Source organism: Sipha flava, unplaced genomic scaffold (genome assembly GCF_003268045.1).
Source record: "Sipha flava isolate LNK unplaced genomic scaffold, YSA_version1 126_pilon_pilon, whole genome shotgun sequence".
Lineage (NCBI taxonomy): Eukaryota > Metazoa > Arthropoda > Insecta > Hemiptera > Aphididae > Sipha > Sipha flava.
Genome location: NW_020271752.1, coordinates 1,517,998 through 1,528,417, shown reverse-complemented (window position 1 = coordinate 1,528,417; position 10,420 = coordinate 1,517,998). Strand labels below are relative to the sequence as shown.

General features: G+C 27.9%; 1 long non-coding RNA gene across 1 annotated transcript; it reads left to right on the top strand.

Annotated features, from left to right (window-relative positions):
• Positions 1-3,339: 3,339 nt before the first annotated feature.
• On the top strand, positions 3,340-10,337 carry LOC112694298. Its single transcript, XR_003149558.1, has 3 exons — positions 3,340-3,433; positions 6,157-6,385; positions 9,439-10,337. It is a non-coding gene; the product is annotated as an uncharacterized LOC112694298 (long non-coding RNA).
• The last annotated feature ends 83 nt before the right edge of the window (positions 10,338-10,420 follow it).

Sequence of the window (10,420 nt, the reverse complement as noted above, 5' to 3'; positions counted from 1 at the left end):
TTCAGATTTGTTATAAGAAGGGCGGAGGGCTTGTATATCTAAAAAAGCACTGAGTATGCAAGCAACTATGCACTTAAATAGATTCCCTATAATATGCACTAAAATGTATAAATCATTCAAATCATTTACTGTGTAAAATTAAATCGTTTTTCACATCCTACTTTAACGTCGTAACACTTAGAGTGTGGGACTTAATCGTTAGTCGCTAACACGTCGACAAAGTCCGATAAATAACTCCTTTGGCCAACTGTTAAAATAATGTTATCTTCGGCATTTTAATGTTAAAACAGTACGAAAAGACGAAAAGTTGACTCAAATTACGAATAGACGCATATACGCAGACGGCAGAACTGACTAAATGACTAAAATATTAAATTATTAACGAACAACGAATGACATAAGTCAGTTCTATGAAATTTTTTGGTATTATCTATAGAATCGTTAATGTTCCATCGGAAATTATGTGATTTAGAATACGTGTTTACTGATTAAAAATAAAATTTATCTTATGGGCAATCCTTGAGCGTATTTTTAGGAAAACATGTGTTTGCGACATTCAACAACCATATTATATGATCAAAATTTAAAATGATTTCTAATTCAACAATATTTTGGCGTATATTAGATGAAATAAAAATGTCAATGGAAAAGTATTGATAAATTATAAACTATTTGAAATATGCATATAAAAGCATTAAATCGAAGAAATATATACTTAAAACAAAAAATTCGAAATATGCATTTATATGCAAAATAAAATGTTAAGACTAGCTTTGTGAAAACATGAACCGTATTTGTTTTGTACTCTGCTATTTTTGTGACTGTGCAAAACAAATATGCAAATGTTACAAGTCCTCTACCCTAGTTATAAGTCATAATAATTTAACACTGTCGTGTGTTACGAGATTCTAAAAAAAAAAAAAAATTACAAATAAGATTCTCCAAGTATCTCATTTTAAATGTTTCTAAAAACATAAAAGAGTGATATTTCCATCCAGTTAAAACGAGCTGAAGTTATTATGATGTAAATTACAACTAAAGTATTTTTTTTATCCTGGGTTTAATGAGCTATAATTATAAGTTTTTAGCTTAATGATTGTATTATTTAAAAATGTATGAATCATAATGGGTAACGTTTGCTGGACATGTTTACTATGGTATTGGTGTACTCGTAGTTATTATTATGTTAAAATTATTATGAATAACATTGTATTGCACTATACTTAATTTTAATTTACATACTGTTGCTCTTGTTTTTTATAGTTAGGTTTTAATTAAGTTATTTAAAAATAAACTGATATTAAAATTTTCCAACAATTTCATGCCAATAAATTATTATTTCTGATAAATATTTATTTTTATTTTTATGTTTTGTAATAAAAATAACTATAGTGCCTAGAAGCGTAATATAGTATGTTTTTTTATATTATATTATATTTATTATATTTATATTATATTATATTATACTATTGTATGATAAATATGTTTATTTGTTAATTAGACTTATATCATATAATTAATGACACAAATAAACTTGATTTATTAGATAAATTATATGTCTCATTATTATACATACATTATTATATATATCAAAAGAATAACTACAGTAGGTACACTATCTTTATGGTGGGATTTATCTAGGAGATTTAATTTTTCTTTAAAAAGTAGAATTTTAGTTACAGGGAAAAAAAAAAAATTGTCAAAGTTTTGGAAGTGGTTTCTAAGAAATAGATTAGATAAAGGAAATTATTTCATTTTAAGTGATGAATGAAAAATAATTGTTCCGTTGATTAAGTAGTATAAAATGTTATTTAGTATATTAAAAATGTAGAAAAAAAAATAATATTGTAATGTAATGTCCGTTTAGAACGAAATGATGAGTATTTACCATTGGCAACGAAATGTTTGCTATGCAATGTTTAATCGATAGTGGAAATAATAAAAAGTAGTATACCAACTTGCATCAGTAAAGGTTATCGTTTACAACAATTTTCTTATAAATTACAATTTCCACTAACCATATAATAGGTCGACAGCAAGAATTCTGATTTTTCCTGACATTTAAATTACAAACATATAGAAGCTGAACAAAAACACGATGCCGGAATCAACAACTAAAATGTGGATTTATATGCATTAAAAAAAAACCAAATATGCACAAATGTATGCACTAAAGTGTTAAAATATGAAAGAAAAACTATATGCACTCAACATTTATCAAAAAAAAAAAAAAATATTTTTTTTAACATTCAATTAAAATAATATATAAAAACATACATTGCATACTTTTTTCTTCTTCTTTTTAAGGAATTTATTTACACATTTTGTCGGTAGTTTTTATCCATTAGAAAAAAAAATTAATTAATATTAGAAATGTATCTTAATATCAATTTTTTTTACCAAAATGTAAATTGCTTTGTATGACAGTAATTTTAGCTATGTTTTCAAAAATCTCTAATCGACATTTGTCAGTCAACAAATCGTTATATCTTGAAAATGACCTTTCACATCAACTGAAGTAATGGTGCGTATTTAAAAAAATATACCTAATATAATTTAATTTGATAAATTTTCACTGGTTTATTATTTGCTGAATTGAATTGATTCACTTTCACCATTTAAAATTATACGTAGCTTTTATTTTTTTGATAATGATATTTTACATTTTTCACAAATATATTATATTATAATATCTAGTACATATTTCAAAAATGTCTAAAAAAAAAAAAAAAACATTGAAATATGCTGTTAAGAATGTAATATGCAATTAAAATGGTAGAATAAGCCTTTAAAATAAAAAATAAAATGATAAATGTGGAAATATGCACTTAAAGAGTTTAATTGCTTAAATCATTATGCTATGAAACAAATTTATTTACCTAAATTTACTTATAAGTTTTTATATAATATTACTAATTTTAAGTTCGTGACATATTAGTAAAACTTTTATTATTTGAATTTCAGATTTCTTATGCCGTAGATCACTTCCATCAACTGTAGTTTAATGCGTCTGTATATGTTTAGTTTGTAACCTTTGGCCATCCTTAATCAATTAAACAGCAATTTTTTCTTTTTTAAATGCATTATAATCGAGGAGTGTCAAAATAATTATTGTGCTTTGCTTCCGATTTTCTTGGCTGGTATACATTTTCTTCGATTTCGATATGAATACCTTGATCTTCGTGACATATGTTCCTTTCAATTTCTTCATTATAGTATTTTTTACAGGATTCTATCCATTCAAACACATAATTTTTGTTATCATTTATGAAGAATATTTTAATTTTTTAGTGAAAATATTAGTTATTAATTGAAAAAAAAAAAAAAAAACAAACGACAAAAAACCGAGGAAAACAAATTTACAGAATTTAGATTTAGAGATACTAAAATGTGAAAAGTTACATCGATTTGTATGGGTAATAAGAAAATGAAGGTACAATTTATTTGTTATGTAGACTCCTGCTTAATAAATACAGTTATTAATAACTAAAACCAAATACTGTATTATATTTGAAAGTGTGTTTTATTTTAAAATAAACGTACCTACTTGGTTTTGGTTTTGCGAAGCCTGGAGTATTATTATATGTATGACCGGTTTCAAAATAAAAATGTATCACGAGATACACACAAAATCAATAAAATCGTGACTGAAAAAAATAAAAATATACATGTAGAAAAAATTTGTAGTTTTACGAGAGATTATTTTAAATTAGTTCTTATTCGACATAGATATGTTTAGAAATATAAATATTTTAGTTATTATATTTTTTTTATTTATTTATTAAACTTAAGCTTCGGCAGGCATGGTCATTGAAGACTTATAAATTATGTTATTTATTGAGAAATTCGACGATGTTCATAAAAAATATAAGAATTTAAATTTAAATTTAATTTTAAGAATAATACAAAAAAAAATGTTAATAATATTCTAAATATACAAACCAATTTTAAAAATATTAATATTGATATATTTTAGATAATAATAAATAATTAAATAATCTTTCCCATTAAAATAAACTACATCTATGTAAAATTACCAATTTTTCTCAATGTATTCCTTCCTTTATTTTTTCATATTTAGTCGTGATTTTATTGACTAATGTTACCGGAAAAGATGAAAATTCAGGAATTGTCGGTATATCCTAGTCATTGTTGACAATGACTGGAAAGTTAGGCAATGTTGAATATTTCGTAGTTTTATCAACATTTCCGTATTATATTAGGTATTATTGTAAAATGAGTATTTAAAAGTAATACAACGTTACATATACAAGTCTTGATGTGAGCAATGGGCCTGTTTTTTTACTACTGAGTTTGTCGATGTCCGGTGTCACAGAAGTCAGTTGAAGACAAATATCGTTTACTGCATCCAAACGTGCTCGACATTTTGTTTTTGTAGCTGTATACAAAAAGCCATTTCACGAAGATACGTAGTATCAAAAGGCAGTAAAAGTAGATTTGCTTTTGTACTTAATATTGAATGATCTTCCTCTAACCGAGCTATAATATCAATGAAAACCTCGATTCTGCTGTATTGAGATGGATGTATCCACTCCTGATTTTTTTGAATTGATTCTTGGGCATCTTTTGGAAAGTATAAATTCAAATTTTGAAGCAAATAATTTAGGTATTCTTTAATTATTTCTAATAATGATTCATTCACTGTTAAATTATTTTCTTGTAAAAAGTTTGAAGTCGTTGAAAAACATGTCATAACTTTACTGTCGACATTTCGCGGTTTTTTCGTCTGCCATGCATTTCACTACATTCACTATTAGTGATTTTATAAGAGTTTCAGAGAGGGTGTGAGGTTTGCCACCAAGAATCAATTCATAACTTATTAAGTACGATGCTTTCAGTGCTATTTCGGAATGTGTCTTTATATGAGATACAAACGTTTTCTGAGTTGGATGGAGCTTATAATTTTTTTCTTAAATAGTCTGCAGTTTTATTCGTGAAATCAGGATGTGTTTCAAAATATCGTTTAAGCTTAGCAGGGAATATTGAGCTTTTAGGCAAAACTTTGTTACATATTACACGCTGAGAATGTCCATAAGCAAATTCAGTGAATCCCATACCTAAATATGAATCTCAATATTTTCGTTTTTTGCTTCCTTTCCGAATATCTACATCACAGCTATTGTAGATTCTAAAGTAGAACCATGTACAATATGTTTCGAATGTAATTCTAAAGAATTATTTTTACTACAACTATTGTTATCTTTCTTCGACTGAACAATAGCTGTTGGCAGACGATTTTCTGGTCTTATGGAGCCTGTTATAAACCACCGTTCCTTTTCAGTAAAAATACACTTGGTCGTTTACATACGCATAGTAAACAACGGACCGGTCATCAGGGTCGTTTCGAAATATCGTCGTTTCATATTATCAAATTCTAAAATTAAATACAATTTTTCTAATCGGGGTTTTACGCAGTATACATATCGGTGTATTATGGCATTCAAGTCTTCATGAAATATATATTAATTTTAAATAAAGAATATTTTTTTAAATTTTTTGTGGTGTTACAAACATAGCCTTAGCCAAGCCATTGCGGAGCACCAAGGGCTCAGCGGAGTACAGTTTGGGAACCGCTGGTCTATATATTAGTAACTAGTAACTAGATTATATAATTTCAAGTGTCATAGTACGAGTAGTTTACCACGTAAAAATAAAGATTAAGATTATGATATATCCTACATAGCTAATAAGTATTAAAATATATCAAATTCATTTTTAATGTTATCATCAATGCCTTCTTTTATTAGGAATTGTCATCAATGACTAGGTATTGACGTTAATTCCTTGCTAAAGCAGGCATTATCGTTATTGACTAGTCATTGTCAATGCTGACTGATTGTCATTTTTTCCGGTAACATATATACCTGCTTATGAATTTTTAATTCGAAACCGGTTGTACATTATACATATAATAATACTTCAGGTTACGCATTAAATTATTTATTTCCATGTAAAAACTATTTATTTATATGTTTATATAAAATATAATAATGTCTAAATAGTATATAAAAATAATGTGAAAACTATATGAATTGATGAGGTACATTTAACTTACAAATAAATATCACCACAATTTTTTATGTTATGTTTTCTTATTACGTATCGTTGGTGTCACATATATTTTTTTAATTTTAGAGACATTGAGTGACATATCAAAGGTCCAAAATGTGTGACCAATGAGAGGACAATGTCACTCATCCATTAATATGAGAGTTGGATAAGAAATATTTTATAAGTATTTACCTCACATTTAAGATGTTATTTGACGAATAAAATAATAAAATCCATGTTTTGGAGAGGGGAAGAGAAGTCTTCATAAATATCGCATATTGTACCACTTCATTGAGTATGCAGTATTACATAGGTAACAGTCAACCTTATCTATAGGTGACAAACAATAACAGTAAAATGAGATTTGTATTTAATTTTCTTTGTATTTAAAATGTCAAAAATAAATCTATGACACGAAAAGTTTTGAAATTTAATATGAATTAATAAAAATTATGCGATTAATGAACGAAAACAATGAAACAATTATGGTTATCATATTTGTATGGGTAAAACGCGTACGTTTGTTATCGGTGATACCTTTTTTAAGTTCACGATTCCGTACGATTTTACTTGATTTTTAGTTACACGATTGCGAACGAAGTTTTAAACGTTGATGCCAATTTTCATACCGGTATTAATGTATACCACATGCCTATACAAACTTAAAAGATGTAATAAATACTTTGTGTTTCATTGCTTTTATTACCTATATTATTGTTAATGATATCAAATATAATCAGATATAACGAAATTTCGTTATTTCCGTTATATTATACGGTATTTTCTGAGTTTTGGTAAAAGTAGTAGGTTATAGATGTCAAGGAATCCAAATTTGAGCATTTTCAAATAATTTATTAACAACAATTACATTTAAATAAAAACTGTTGATTTTATTTATTTATTAATTAATTTTCTTTTATTTAGTTATCCATATTTTATTTAATATTTTATTATTAATTTTTTTTATGAACTATTATAGAACGGTTATATTTATTTTTTGTTGATTTTTTTGATTCTTGATTTTTTTTTTTGTTGATCTCTTAATATTTTTACAATTTATTAATGAAATTAGTAAATTTGACAACGTTGTATATAATTTCATACGCAATCGTGTTTATTTATTTTTCTTATCCATCTACAAACGTACGCAATGGTGTTCTACCCATTTGTATAAAATATCGAACTGATATTTTTAATAACCCAGAAGAAATATTTTAAATTAACACTAATCGAATATAGCCTTTTTTGCTTAAATTCTGCTACGGATATTTTTTAGAATAATGATATTTCAATTAATATTCGTTTTTTCTTTATGATACGTTCGTGATCAATATTTTTGAAACTATATTATGTACAACTGTAATGACACAAAGAGTTATTAATTTTTTTATTAATTTGAATGATTCATCTTTTTCCTCTGCATTTATTCATCAATGATAGAAGTTGATCATTCTGATTTATTGATGTGATCCTATCCAAAATTGACCGCACACGGCAATGTGTACAACATTCAGTCGTTTGATCACATTCCTTCTGGATACATTGCTCATCATTTACTTTATACAAATTATTTGATTTTGTCAAACGTTTAGCTCTGCTGCGATTCATTTTTTCTTCTAGTAAGTTTTTTAGTGGGGGACATGGATTTGGTTCTATTGGCACACTGTCGAATGTATCCGTGCGTTGTTTGGTCTGCTTAAATGATTCGTACAAATGTTGCGATTGATCGTTGTTTTCGCAATTGCTGTGCGAATCATTGGCAACCTGCGTTACGACATTCTTACTTTCTATTAAACGGCAAACGCATTCGGGAAAAGTGCACGTAGAATCCGTAACAGCAGGCGCATTGCATCCTACGTTATCCGATTCCTTATAGCTATCGGTATATTTTGAATCATCGATAGTGGCGTCTGTTTGTCGATGTTTTTCATTAATCGATATTAACTCGTTTATGTACATCATTAACTTGTACAATTTGATATTGTTAAGGTGGATTTTAGTTTCTAGTTTCTTGTGGTCAGCTTCAATTTTCGACATTTCGCTTTGTTGCATCAACGCCTGAACGCACGGCAAAACTGAATCTACCAAAGATATCTCTAACTCCCCGTCTAAACAAATCTGTCTGTTTTCTTCCGACTGCATACGAGTGCTATTGATTTCAAACATTTCAGATGATATGATCGGGCAGAAATCTTCTGCATCGTTTCCTTCTCCTAAAGTATTCGGTTGATAATTTGCAGGTGTTAAGTCACATGACATCGACCGAGTTCTTGTCGTTTTCGGTACATTTCTTACCGGGTTGTATTTTTCTTTACAACCCGAAACGTTTCTTGGTTTATCCGATAATGATTTGATCTTCTCATCCCAGTACGTCTTTTTAGTTTGGAATTCACTTGATTTCACTTTCGCTACTGCACAAAAGTTTTCAGTTTCAACATGACATGTCGAAGTGGATTTACTTGCACTAAGATTTCGAGCACGTGTATTTTTGGTCAAATCAAATGTCTGCAATGATGACGAATTAAAATATTAATTGTTAAATTGATTAAGTAATATTCACTTACAATACAACGAAGATTTTGCACATCGTACGTCAAATCCTTGATTGTTTCCATCATGTTTTTTAACTCATTGTCATTAATGTCTTCCGAATATTTTTCAGATTTTGATAATAGGCATTTTTTGACATCTTCCGCTTGCACCTGAATTATTTTTTGGATCACTTTTTGTCTTTGAGTTTGTTCTTCTACTTCTTTGTTTGTGTTGGGTATCGTTTCCTCCTTCATCGGTTTGAGATCGTAATTTTTGAACGAAGAATTTGTTGGTAAAAGGTTTACGCTATCTTTGTCGTGGGAGAGAATGTTGCTTTGAACTGATAAACTGTCTTTAGAACCAACTGTAGATGACATTTTTATAGTTTGTAAAAATTAGTTCACAGATAAATAATTTTCTTGGTTAAATTTTTATAACAACTGTTGAAGTTGTTTGTAGAGTGAATTTAAGATTATAATTCTTTGTTATTCATCGTTGGATATAATAACTTTTATGTACATAAAGTAAGCTTGGATACTTGGATGAGTTATCCATATAAAGCCAACAACAATTTTTTTTTGTATTATTTAAAATGTATTTACATTTTATTAAAAATATTGTACGAGTTTCCCTGAGGTGCGGTTCAAATGCAGATAAGGTAGTTGCTTTTAAATTTTTAGCGAAACAAGTTAATAATGTACAATCAAATGTCGAAAATATTGTACCATACAAGCTCAGATATATGTTTTAATATTAAAGGGGGACCAATGATTCTAAAGAGCATAAAATAAAGGTGATTAAAAAGTCATTGATGTTTATGATATATATTTACAGTTTAAATATTGAAAAAACTATATGGTGAAATAAATATAATTGGAGTCCTTAAGAATAGTAGACTGGAATGTGTTGGACATATATGGAGGTCCGAAGGCCCTATAGGATTGGCCACGAGCTTGAAGCCAGACACAAGTAGGCCGAGAGGACGACCCAGACAGCGGTGGAAAGATAAGATTATAAAAGATGCATCGAAATTGGGAGTAAACGACGGAAAAGAACTAGCTGAAGCTAGGCATTTGGGAGGCATTTGGTTGTTGCGGCAATGTACCTAAATGGCCTGTAAAAGTCAAAAAAAGAAGAAGAAATATTGAAAGAAATTATATTTTAAAGTACAAATACTGTTAATAACATAAATTATTACTATATGGTTAATGCTTATCCGCATACTCCGAATACTTTTTAATTTTAACTGTATTTTCTAACAAACATAAGTCACAATTACAAATAGAAGGTGCTGCGGGGGCATAGCATCCAACCAAATTTTCTCATAGCTTTTCAAGATTAAACAGTCATACTTTTTAATTAAACTATAGTCTTCAAAGATTTTTTACAGTTACACTGTACTACCTTAAATGTAATAATGCTTTTTTCTAGGAAATATTTGTGATTGAAATACATATATTTTCGATTTTAGTAAAAATGTATGTAAAAAAGTTCTTTACATACATTTTAAACAATCCAAATATTAATAAAGTCTGAATAATAATTAGTTACACACTACGTGTTTAACGAACACGTACGGTTCCGTGATAGTCTGTATGTGAACCATACGGTTTTATTTTTCGGCGTTTAAATGCTGCATTTTTAAAACGCGTACGCTAGCGTCTAAAACCCGTAGGCCAGACGTTCCCAACCTTTTTTGAATCACGGTACCCTTTATTATTTTCTTAAAATTTGGAGGCACCCTATAGCCTATGCCCTATTCTCTATAGTTTATACTGAATACGCAATACTAATACGTATATTTAAATTTATATTT